The following is a 12,971-nucleotide window of genomic DNA, read 5'->3' as shown; positions in this document are numbered from 1 at the left end:
CTGGTTGAGGTCTGCCAACTTTTCGGGCGATGTCCAGGCCACTCTGCTGGACATGCCGTTTGATGGCCGTTTCAGTGGGCCCAGCATCAGGGCAACTTGTCCAACCATGTCCTGATCTCGGAGGGCACTGCAAAACAGCTTCAGTGGTGGCTCACGGACCGCGAATGGGTCAGTGGCAGATCCCTTTCCCTACCCCACCCGGAGCACGTAGTTGTGACGGACGCATCCCCCCAGGGCTGGGGAGGCCGCATGGGAGAGGCGGAGATCAGAGGCCTCTGGTCTCCGGCGGAGTCCCGGCTCCATATCAACCTTTTGGAGCTGCGGGCGATTCGTCTTGCACTGAAGGCATTCCTCCCCTCTGTCCGGGGGAGTGTAGTGCAGGTGTTCACGGACAACACCACCGCCATGTGGTACTGCAACAAACAGGGCAGGTGGGGTCGTGGACCCTATGCTAGGAGGCTCTGCGCCTCTGGCAGTGGCTGGAACATCAGGGCGTGACCCTGGTGGTTCCACACCTGGCAGGTTCCCTGAACGCCAGGGCGGACGAACTCAGCCGTTGGTGCATGATGGATCACGAATGGCGTCTGAACTCGGATGTGGCGCAAAGCCTCTTTCAGCAGTGGGGAGAGCCTTGGTTAGATCTATTCGCCACAGAAGAGAACGCGTAATGTCATCAGTTCTGCGCGTTGGAGTTTCCAAGGCGGCACTCGCTCTGGGACGCTTTTCGTCTTTGCGGTCTATTGTACGCCTTTCTGCCTATACCACTTCTGCCCAGAGTGCTGAAGAAGATCAGGCGCGACCGGGCCCAGGTTATCCTTGTGGCTTCGGACTGGGCACGAAGATACTGGTATCCAGAGCTACTCAGTATGTCAGTCGATCTCCCGATTCGTCTGCCTCTTCGGGAGGACTTTCTGTTGCAGCAGCAGGGGACGGTCCTCCACCCGAACCTGTCCAGTCTCCACCTACAAGCTTGGAGATTGAGCAGCGACAGTTGAGGCCATTTGACTTGCCTCCCGAAGTCTGTAATGTCATTCTGGCAGCCAGGCGTCCCTCCACAAAGTCGGTATACGCCTGCAGGTGGAACAGATTTGTGGCATGGTGCACAGCAAAGGCTGTGGATCCTCTCTCTGGCCCTCTCTCTGAGGTTCTTCTCTTCCTTCTTTCTCTTGCCCAGCAGGGCTCTGCTCTGGGCACTCTCAAGGGCTACCTTTCTGCCCTATCCGCCTTCTTAAGGCTACCTGATCAGCCTTCTTTGTTCAAGTCCCCCATTGTCAACAGATTCTTAAAGGGCATCACTCATATGTTCCCTCCTGTTCCCTTTGTGATGCCCCAGTGGGACTTGAATCTTGTACTTACTTATCTAATGTGTGCTCCCTTTGAGCCGCTCCATAACTGTCCTTTCCGTCTTCTTACCTTGAAGACTGCTTTCCTGGTTGCCATCACCTCTGCCAGGAGAGTGAGTGAGCTCCAGGCTCTTTCTTCTACACCTCCTTTCCTCTCTGTTCATCCAGACAAGGTTGTGTTGCGGACGAGACCTTCGTTCCTACCCAAGGTTGTCACGGCCTTCCACATAGGGCAGTCCATTACCTTGCCCACCTTCTTTCCGCCTCCGCATCCCTCGAAAGAGGAAGAGAGGCTCCACCGTCTGGACCCAAAACGTGCGCTCTCTTACTATCTGGATCGCACACGCCAGTTCCGGGTGGACGACCAACTCTTCATTGGTTACATGGGCGCTAAGAAGGGAAAGGCGGTGCACAAGCGGACCATCTCGTGGTGGATCATCTTGTGTATCCAGGCGTGTTACTCCTTGGCGAAGAAGAAACCCCTGTGAGTTTACGGGCTCATTCTACTCGGGCCACGGCGACTACAACTGCCCTGGGCCGAGGAGCACCCTTACAGGATATTTGCCAGGCAGCTACGTGGGCCTCGCTGCACACGTTTGCAAGACATTATTGCCTGGACAGCCAAGTCCGGAGGGATGGTTTCTTTGGCCGTTCTGTCCTCCAGGACTTTCTGGTGTGATTATTGGTTCGCAGACCCACCACCGGGGTTGCTATTGCTGGGGTATCTATTCTAAGGTAAGGAATTTATCACTAACGTGTCTCTTTCAGATGCACAAGTTACTACTTGTGTAACGATATATCTGTAAGAGACATTAGTTAGTGATAGATTCCTTACCGACCCACCCATCATCCCCGTTCTGCGAACCGATATCTAGGGTTAAGGTCATCCCTTTTCAGGGCCCTAGTTTCATGGCACCAGTGTTGTTTCTATCATGGCTCTGTGTATCTGGCGAGGAAAAGCTGTGTATCAGAACTGACGTCAGCCCGCATGGGCGGCGTCTAAGTACTCCGACGACGTCATTCCGGCGCTAACGACACCGACGGCGGATGCGGAGCCGCGGACAACGCCTGCCGGCGCGCAGGGGTATGGCTACGCAAAATTTTGCAGATCCAGTCTGATGCCTGGGGATATTCTAAGGTAAGGAATCTATCACTAACTAATGTCTCTTACAGATATATCGTTACACAAGTAGTAACTTGTGCGACAGAGCGCGGCGAGAAGACGCCGGGCAGAGAGCATGTACAAAAGTTCTCAGATGAGAGAGTAAAGGGGACAGTGGAGGAGTGAGGGGGTAGGGGATGGGTGGAATACCAGGGGGAGGTGTTTACAGGTCAAGACCCGGGCCGGAAGGCACAGCAGCCCACGTAGCAGGTAGTGTAGGGTCGCGCCCCTGTTGCAGCTCTGTGGACATGTGTAGTAAAGCCAGACTGTGTAAGTATCCCCCAGTCCCGAGGGAGTCCCCTCGCCTGCTGCTCTCCCTCCAGGGTTCCGCATGTTGAGCGGGAGGTGCCAGGTGGAGGTGGGCGGTAATGGGCGTCTCCAAGGAGGTTGGGGGTGGCCAGCTCCTGTGGCTCTTGGTGCGAGGAGGCTGGTGCTCATAGCTCGAAACCTGGAGGTATTACAAATGTTTGTTGTCAGTTATTGAATGGGGTGGGAGGGTGGCCATTGCAGAAGCAGCTGATCCTTTCCAGGCCCGCTGCCACATGCAGATACCCAGTGACTAGGACGAGCAAACCAATAACAGAGCCAGTGTGCCATGAGCCCGAGGGCAGAGAAGGAAATGCCCCCTTCGCACTGCTTAACTCCTAAAATATAGCTATAATCAGGGTCCTGGAGTCACTGCACTTGTTGCACCACTTGAAACTTCGCCCCAGAGCACATCATATTCAGCATGCCCCCTGGACAGCTTGCACAGTGTGACTCTGTAACGGTGCCACTCACTCTTTCTGTTGCAGTCATCTGACGGTGCCGCTTTTCCCTCTGCCTATGCAACCCCCACCATCCCTCGCACCCAATATAATGTTCCCTTCACAAGAATGTTTCTGCGATCTTTTTGGAACAGGCGGCTTCCAGAGCAGCATTACTGCCGGCACTGACTACCTCTCAAAAACACTAACATCATTATTCAAACGAAGACACTTCTGCATTTCGGCAGCAGCAAGTACCGTAATAATAAAAAAAAGTTTATAGCTGGGGGAAGGGTGGGGTCAGACTTGTAAAAATGTCGCGAACAGCTGATATTCCGTCAGCAGCGACTGCGAGTAGCCCGACTTTGCACGCGTGTTTTTTTTACTGAAAACATTCGATTAACATTCCAGCAGTAACCATGAGCCCCCTCCTCTAGCAAACAAAAAAAAACATGCGATCCAAATGTTAAAAAAAAGCCTGCAGTGCTGCGCGCGCGCGCTCCACTGTCAAGCCACGATAATTCAAAACATATGGCCTCTGGTGCGCGTAACAGACACCAATAGGCCATATGCAGAGCTACACGACCGCCTATGGCCTATTGTGTGTTCTGTTTAAAAGCAGCACACACCCAAAGGCCAATGAAATTGGACATTGGATTCCACAAGGGCTCGAGCGCTGTGGAATCCAAGGTCCATTTTCAAACCCCCTGGAACAGGACTCTGGGCTACGCCCACACTGCTTATGCAGTGTGTAGGCTAGGCTCGAGACATAAAAAAAGGGCTATGCTGTGTGAATGTGCATGTTTGGTTTGTGAAATGTCAGTTTCAAGGCCTGATTATTGATGTTCTCTTTCATCTGTGTTCAGTACCGGAGCCTTCTGGTAGCACTAGCAGTCGAATCATGATGAGGTGATTGAGCAGTAGGGAGGCTAAGAAGCCAAGGAAGGTGAGGTGAGCTGAGGCTGAGCTTATCTATAAGACACACTATGTTTACTTTTAAAAGGTTTATTGCCGGTCGGGCCCCACCATGATGCCCTCCCTGATACCAGTCCAAATTATCTGATTACCACCTCCCACCACCACCCACTGAGACAGACTCCGACGGTCCTCGACACCACCAATGAGTCACTCCCCCTGCCTACTAGGCTCGGACCGTCGGACGCAGACTCACCTGACCTGGGGGCTGGGCCTGGTCTGCAGCTCAGAGTTAGGCGCGAGCTGGACGGGGAGAAGCAGAACAGAAGGCAGGGGCTGAGAGCATGGACAGGCTAGCCAGGCAGGGACTGGGGGCAATCTAAATCATGGATTGTGGCTGTGGGTAGAGAAGAGGAAACAAAACACACAAAAAAAACCACACACTTACCTTTAATTGATCATCCTTCCTTTGAGGCTGAAAAGAAAGGAGACAACATGCATTAGCTTTCCTGCACATATTACATACCAATTGCTGCTTTTGCCACAAACCATTGATACATCAGATAGGAGCAAAAGACAAGAGCTCTTATTCACCACTTTTCATCTGCTGAACTACGCGATCATCATTGTATCGATCTTGGGGCAGACCCATCGCGTGCTGCACTAACGCAGTACACAAACATTCATGCATTTGAAATGGAAACGGTCCTGCCATTGACTTCGTTGTGCCCCTTCTCGCCCCCCTCCCCGTATCTGAGAAAATGGCGTAACAAAACTTGAGGGGGCCCCCCTGCAAAGCACATGGAGGGGGCTCCCCTGACCCCCGGCGGCCCGGCCCACCACCTACCACTTGGCCCTACCTCCCAGAAATCTAGTATATTTTTATTTGAAACCTCCAACATTTAAATGAAATGCCTCTATATTGTCTTTCTCTAAGTTCTAATGAGAAAATGGGAAATACCCTTAACATACAAGCTATGCAATTTGTAACAATACTGTCAAAAGCAGATTATTTAACTGAAGCAGCAATCAGAACAATGCCAAGGGGAGCGATCCTATTGTCTCAGGAACTGCCTATGGCTGAAGACCAAAGAACAACTATGATGGGTCTGAAATAGAATTGAGATTAATTGACAATAACTTGAAACTTTGAAAGACAAACCCAAACCTGCAATTCCATAAAAACTTGACTGACAAAAGAATGCATGGTAAGTGATGGGCTTATTTGATTGAGATTTTAGATTGAGCAGGGAGTGGGACAGGTGAGTGAAGTGTGACATGAGTGCAGGGTGAGTAGTGTGCTTGTGTGACTGCAGGGTGAGGTACAGAATGACCAGTGCAAGTGCATAGCGAGTGCAGAGTGATGACTGAGTGCAGGGTGAGCAGGTGAATGGTGTGAGTGCATGGTGATTGCTGTGAGTGCATAGTGACTGTAAAAGTGAAGGGCGAGAATGAGGAGTGGGTTGTCTGAATGTAGGGTGCATTCCCGGACACTTGAAGTAACTCAGCATGTTATTTATGGTGGTGTGGGTTTCAGATATAAGTTAAACTATTGTTATTCTGGCATTAATAGGGCTCGAGGGTGTAGGAAATAATGTGCTGATCCTGCAACAAAACTTCCAGTCTTATGATTAGGATTGCCAGCTCATGTTGATGCCCCATACAGGACAAAAATAAGCAGTCACCTAAAGATTTATTTTCAACACTTATCAGTGCATACTTCGAACAGCAAATATAAATAGAAAACACTTTTAAATGTGTTTAAAGGCTGCCTGAATGATCCATGACTGATAATTAAAGGGAACAAAGACAGAAAAGTCACATAACAAATGAATACATACATTTTTATTCATAACCCTATTTAGTTCAAGATGAGGTCTTTCAGTGTCTTTAACCCCTTCCCTGCTCATGACTAGCTCAGCTCGTCATGAGGCACACTGGAGCTGCGCTTATGACTAGCTGAGCTCGTCATGATCCATGGACTTTAGGAACTTCCAGCACAGGAGGGGAAAAGCCATAGCAGCCAAGGTGTTAAACACATGGCTGGCATTTTTATTTTGGCAACCCTACTTTAAATTCCTTTTCATGAAATGTCTTCTCACACTATAGCAGTAAATGTAAATTTCAAATATAAGGAATAGGCCCAGGGGGTCCTGCCTGGAACCAGAAAAAACGAAGCCTCTGTAACCAGTTTACAAAGGTATGCAATGGTACATTACATAATGAGAAGTTGGTGCTGTGCATAAGATAAATATTGCATCCTGTGCTCCTCAGCAAACAAGTTACCAACTAAATTCTTAACAGGGCCTTCTTGGCCTCTCGTCTTTCTGGGATCAAAACACTGACTCATTACTTATAGTAAATTCAGTTAGTATGTAATCAGAGTACAGGTTTTCTATTGCACAACATTTCATTCTGTGGTCACTGCGTAACCCTTTCTTATACTCAAAATGTACATAGTGACATCTGTTGTTGATGGTGATATGAAAAGACCCATCTGCGCTCATAAACACTACATACAAAAAAACATTTTTAAGAGATGAAGGGGAATCACTAGGGAGAGAAAGAATGAGAACTTGGAGGAGAAAAGAAGAACCAGATGAGGGGATCTTGAAGAGGGGCTGTGAATGGACTGAAATGATGGGAGAGCCTAAAAGATGAAAAGGAGGAAAGGGGTGAGAAGGTAATAACAATGACACAAGTGAGCAGTGCAGGTAGTGGGGAGAAAGAAGATGATGATGAGCGCCAGTAAGGATGGGGTATAATAGGAAGACCTAATGAGGAATAAAGAAGAAAACCGTGTGGAGAAGTAGGTTATCTCATTTATAATGAAGAGCCTATCTGAGGACCAGCCGGGGCCCGGGCGTGCACACGCTATTTCATTAATGAAGAGGCTTATATATTAAGTTAGCGAGTTTGCAAAAACAACAGGTGATGGACCGAATGAGGATCAATGTCACACATTCAACCCAGTCAAAAGATCTGGGTCCTAATCCATCGTTTTTTTGCACTCCACACCACCCTGGGTAAGACAATGGCGATATGCAAATCAGCTCTGACCCTGTGCCCCATGGGAACAGTCCAGTCCCAACTACAACAGCCATGTCCTTCCCAGAACGGAATCAAGCATCCGAGGACCGGACCGGTTTCGAGGTAACACCTCTCATCAGCCCGGCTAGCTTGACTCCAGTGGTGTGGAGTGCCTGGGACCCACGTCTGGGCATCCCCAGTACACTTATAGCGAGTTTGCAAAAACAACAGGTGATGGACCGAATGAGGATCAATGTCACACATTCAACCCAGTCAAAAGATCTGGGTCCTAATCCATCGTTTTTTTGCACTCCACACCACCCTGGGTTAGACAATGGCGATATGCAAATCAGCTCTGACCCTGTGCCCCATGGGAACAGTCCAGTCCGAACTACAACAGCCATGTCCTTCCCAGAACGGAATCAAGCATCCGAGGACCGGACCGGTTTCGAGGTAACACCTCTCATCAGCCCGGCTAGCTTGACTCCATTGTCTAACCCAGGGTGGTGTGGAGTGCAAAAAAACGATGGATTTGGGCCCAGATCTTTTGACTGGGGGAATGTGTGACATTGATCCACATTCGGTCCATCACTTGTTGTTTTTATATATTAAGTTAGGGCAGGCTCTGAAAATACTGTAATATTTTCTTTAATGTGACCTTTTAGAGCCTTTGGCTTTTGAGGACATTTCTGTGAAAGCTGAGCTTTAAAACGCACAATTTGACCCCATGAAAATATATATGAGGATAGAACCTCCCCTGTGCCGACCCAGACCCTCCTAGAGCAAGTCAGGCTTGCTTTCTTCCCTCGCTGTATTTCTTGGCAATTATTACACCCCACTCCACCACATACACAGATCTCCCGTCACCGAACATGGGGTTTGTATTTAAAAATCTGCCATGGCCATGGACACTTGTAACGTCACATACCGCTATTATTATGTTAAGGAAGCATGCCAATATAAAACATAATTTGGCTGTCAAATGAGCTAATTAACTGATGGCCATTTCCGCAGACTGCTCAGACATTGACTGCGCTGCAGTTAATGGAGGATACTCATGCGACGCGAGATGAAAGGAGAATGCTGCTGGCTCACTAGATGAAGAGTGGGTGAAGTATGTACCCGTGCGCACCATTACTGGCTGAGAAATACCAAATAATGTAACAAGAGTGTGTCCTTCCTTTCCTTTATAGTGGTGATAGTGGCTGTGCTAAAGTAGCACCGTAAACTTCATCATAATCGGGGTACGTTCATTAGATATTGTTCTGCATTTAAAACCCCGGGAGCAAAGCAGCACACTTGGGAGCACGTTTTATTTTACATTCTGGTTTTATCCTACATTCTGGTTTTATCACCCTACCAGAGGCGTAACGAACACACCCGCAGCCCCCACAGTGCGGGGGGGGGGGGCATTCAGCCCTGAGTAGGTGAAGGGGGCGCCTCAGCCTTGAGTAGGTGAAGGGGGCCCCTCAGCTCCTCAGTGGAGATCAGATCTGTGAGTGAGAGGCTCTGAAGCAGGTGCAGGCTGTCTGCAGCCTGCTCTGAGCCCCTCCGCTCTGACCCAGGACTGAAGAGAAACAATGTTTCAACTTACAATGTTCCTCTTCAGTCCGAGTCAGAGCCACGAGCTGGATAGAGGATAGGGGTGGGGGCACAGAGGGGGGGGGGGGCAGGGGCAGAGACAGCATTCTCCAGGGCAATGCTCATGTGAGAAGGGAGAAGGGACGAGGCAGCAACATGGTGCCCTCAGGTAAGAGCACACTTGTTAGAAGGCACACTACTTTGTGTCTGCCCTCAGTCAGGCGTGTTTAGTAATTGAGCTCAGTGTACCAAGTTGTGTTTGTGTTGCTCTGGTTGCAGATGAGAGGCGGGGACATTATAGTGGCTGACTGTTCTGGATGCCTGGGGTCGGGTGCCTGTTCCCACCTTCTTATATATTTGTTGACACAAGTAACTCTCAACAAGGACCGATAACAAGGAAAGGGTGCTGCGCTGCAAAGAGGGTTGAGTGAGTCTTATGGCAAAAATCGCAATTTGTTGAAGACGTCTTGGGTCTTGATCGTCTTATTTGGACTTATTAAAAGTAATGTGCCACGGTAGAGCAATACACCTTGTTTGCTGTCCCAACAGACAGTGGAGAGAGAGTATGGAGAGAGAGTGGACAGCTTGGAGAGAGAGAGTGGAGAAAGTGAATGGAAAGAGAGAGAGAGTGGAGAGAGAGAGTGGAGAGCGAGAGAGTGTAAAGAGTGGAGAGATTGGAGAGAGAGTGAGTGGAGAGAGAGTGAGTGGAGAGAGAGAGTGGAGAGGGAGAGTGGAGAGAGCGAGAGTGGAAAGAGAGAGAGTGGAGAGAGAGAGAGTGGAGTGAGATAGTGGAGAGAGAGAGTGGCGAGAGAGTGGAGAGCGAGAGAGTGGAGAGCGAGAGAGTGGAGAGCGAGAGAGTGGAGAGCGAGAGAGTGAAGAGCGAGAGAGTGGAGAGCGAGAGAGTGGAGAGAGAGAGTGGAGACAGAGAGTGGAGAGCGAGAGAGTGGGCAGAGAGTGGAGAGAGAGTGGAGACAGAGAGTGGCTAGAGAGTGGAGACACTGGAGACAGAGTGGAGAGAGAGAGTGGAGAGAAAGTGGAGGGAGAGAGTGGAGAGATTGGAGAGAGAGAGTGGAGGGAGAGAGAGTGGTGACAGAGAGAGTGGCGACAGAGTGGAGAGAGAGAGTGGAGAGAGAGTGGAGAGAGACAGTGGAGAGAGTGGAGAGAGAAAGTGGAGAGAGAGAGAGAGGAGAGAGAGAGTGGAGAGAGAGTGCAGAGAGAGAATGGAGAGAGAGTGGAGAGAGAGAATCGAGGGAGACAGTAGAGAGATTGGAAAGAGAGAGTGGAGAGCGAGAGAGTGGAGAGCGAGAGAATGGAGAGAGAGAGAGTGGAGAGAGAGAGTGGAGAGAGAGTGGAGGGAGAGAGTGGAGAGGTTGGAGAGAGAGAGTGGAAAGAGGGAGAGACAGTGGAGAGAGAGTGGAGAGGTTGGGGAGAGATTAGAGAGAGACAGGCAGTATGGAGAGAGTGGAGAGGTTGGGGAGAGAGTGGAAAGAGAGAGAGACAGTGGAGAGAGAGTGGAGAGAGTGGAGAGAGAGTGGAAAGAGAGACAGTGGAGAGAGAGTGAGACAGTGGAGATAGAGAGGACAGAGTAGAGAGATAGAGAGTGGAGAGAGAGGGTGGGGAGAGAGTGGAGAGAGAGAGTGGAGAGAGAGTAGAAAGACTGACTGGCTGACTCAGAGACTGAATACTGACTGACGGAGAGACTGACTGGCTGAGAGACTGACAGAGAAAGAGAGAGAGCGAGAGAGAGAGAGAGACTGGCTGACTGAGAGAGAGAGAGACTGACTTACTGACAGAGACTGACTGACTGAGGTAGAGAGATACTGACAGAGAGAGAGAGACTGACTGACTGAGAGAGAGGCTGACAGAGAGAGGCAGAGGCTGACTGACTGAGATAGAGAGACTGACTGTGAGAGAGACTGACTGAGAGAGACTGACTGAGAGAGACTGATAAAGAGAGACTGACAGAGAGAGCGAGAGAGAGAGAGACTGACTGACTGAGAGAGACTGGCTGACTGACAGAGACTGACTGACCGACGGAGAGAGACTGAGTGAGAGAGACAGAGACTGACTGAGAGAGAGAGAGACTGACAGAGAGAGAGACTGACTGACAGAGAGAGAGACTGACAGAGAGAGACTGACTGACAGAGAGAGAGACTGACAGAGAGAGTCACTGACTGAGAGAGAGAGACTTACTGAGAGAGACTGGCTGACTGAGAGAGAGAGAGAATGACTGAGAGAGAGAGAGACTGACAGAGAGAGAGACTGACTGACAGAGAGAGAGACTGACAGAGAGAGACTGGCTGACTGAGAGAGAGAGAGAATGACTGACTGAGAGAGACTGACAGATGTAGGGGAGAGAGAGTCTATCTGGAAGACTGACTGAGAGAGAGGGAATGACTGACTGAGGAAGACTGACTGACTCAGAGAGAGAGACTAGGAGAGAGAGAGACTGAGATACTGACTGACTGAGAGAGAGACTGACAGAGAAACTGACAGAGAGAGAGAGACTGACTAAGAGAGAGACTGACTGACAGAGAGACTGACAGAGAAAGAGAGACTGACCGACAGAGAGAGTGACTGACCGACAGAGAGAGAGAGAGACTGACAAAGAGAAAGAGAGACTGTCAGAGAGAGACTGACTGACAGAGAGAGTCACTGACTGAGAGAGAGAGAGAAAGAGAGAGAGACTCACTGAGAGAGACTGGATGACTGTGAGAGAGAGAGAGAATGACTGACTGAGAGAGACTGACAGAGGAGAGAGAGAGAGTGAACCTTAACCCAGCGAAATTTGCCACGACTCGCAACGCAGCACAGGCGCTGCCAGCACTCTGACCTGCTTCATCGTATCCTGCATTTCTGTAGCCCGCCCGCCCCCAGCCGCCCGACCCCTTCAGCCACCTTGGAGGTCCGGCCGCTGTGTGGAGTGTGGGCGTGGCACAAGGACCACAGATCCCAGCAGCGCTAGCGGCGCATACCGAGACCTTTGCGCGCCAGGAGGCGCATAAAATCATCAGCGTCACCCCGACCGAGGGGGTGAACCTTAACCCAGCGAAATTTGCCACGACTCGCAACGCAGCACAGGCGCTGCCAGCACTCTGACCTGCTTCATCGTATCCTGCATTTCTGTAGCCCGCCCGTCCCCAGCCGCCCGACCCCTTCAGCCACCTTGGAGGTCCGGCCGCTGTGTGGAGTGTGGGCGTGGCACAAGGACCACAGATCCCAGCAGCGCTAGCGGCGCATACCGAGACCTTTGCGCGCCAGGAGGCGCATAAAATCAGCGTCACCCCCGCCTCGCGGGACGCGAGCGGGACGCCGGGCGAAGCCCGGGCCAAGGGCGGGCCCGTTTCAGCCCGTTACAGACTGTGCAGGACTGGACTGGGCCACGGTATTTCCATTTCTATTTACAGTTATACATCATCTTTTCTAGTGTTACATCGCTGAATATTCTCACTGTATTAGCCCTATATACATCTGAAGCTTTGTAGCACTTGAGTCCATTTAACAATGAATAAACGGACTAGAAGTAAAAAGACCTCCAGCCTAACTGACATCACCGGCCCACTAGACCTATTCATCACTAAGACGCATGAGGTCATTGACAATAGTATACAGATACTACAACGTAGGGAATCCCATGAATTGGAGGTTGCAAGAAGGTCGTCCATGGGGCCTCTGGCATCTGCACAAACTCCTCTAAAGGGTCCAACTGCCCCCCTGCTCAAGCAGGTAGATAATACGAATGTATTAATTCACACTGTCCCAAATAGCGTTGATTTATCCGCTACCCAACTCTCCCTGGGGTCCAATTCCTGTGAGGACTTGGAAATTACACCAGACCTACAATTTTCCATAAACGAACAGGATAGCGTAGACATTGTAGATCTCGACCCCACGGGCAATCGGGAGGGTGCCATAGCAAAGAGGTCAAACATAAATACGGATAAGGCCCCACATGAGATAGCATCAGCTTTGCAAAACACCAAGACCTCTCTTAAACCCACCACTGACATCATTCTGCCAGGGCAACTAATTTCTATCAATAACGGCGCTGATTGCACAGCGACACCCCATGACCCCTGCCCAAGAGAGCTGTTAGGGACACAAACATCGGGTGTTGACATTCAGAAACCATGCTCTGCATGCATAACATTACACGACTTTATCACAAATAGTATGGGGCGTTTGCTAAAACAT

At 50.2% G+C, this 12,971-nt stretch overlaps 1 protein-coding gene and 1 non-coding gene across 6 annotated transcripts in view; one reads left to right on the top strand and one right to left on the bottom strand.

The window, feature by feature from the left end:
* LOC147717698 (E3 ubiquitin-protein ligase TRIM39-like) overlaps positions 1-12,971 on the top strand; it is a 660,302-nt gene that overhangs the window by 502,376 nt on the left and 144,955 nt on the right. The gene's annotated exons all lie outside the window — the stretch shown is intronic.
* On the bottom strand, positions 4,718-4,801 carry LOC147717699 (small nucleolar RNA snR60/Z15/Z230/Z193/J17). The gene has a single exon (XR_015296165.1). It is a non-coding gene; the product is annotated as a small nucleolar RNA snR60/Z15/Z230/Z193/J17 (small nucleolar RNA).

Source organism: Lissotriton vulgaris, chromosome 5, assembly GCF_964263255.1.
Source record: "Lissotriton vulgaris chromosome 5, aLisVul1.2, whole genome shotgun sequence".
In the NCBI taxonomy this organism is placed as follows: domain Eukaryota; kingdom Metazoa; phylum Chordata; class Amphibia; order Caudata; family Salamandridae; genus Lissotriton; species Lissotriton vulgaris.
This window is presented reverse-complemented; position numbering and strand designations above follow the sequence as displayed.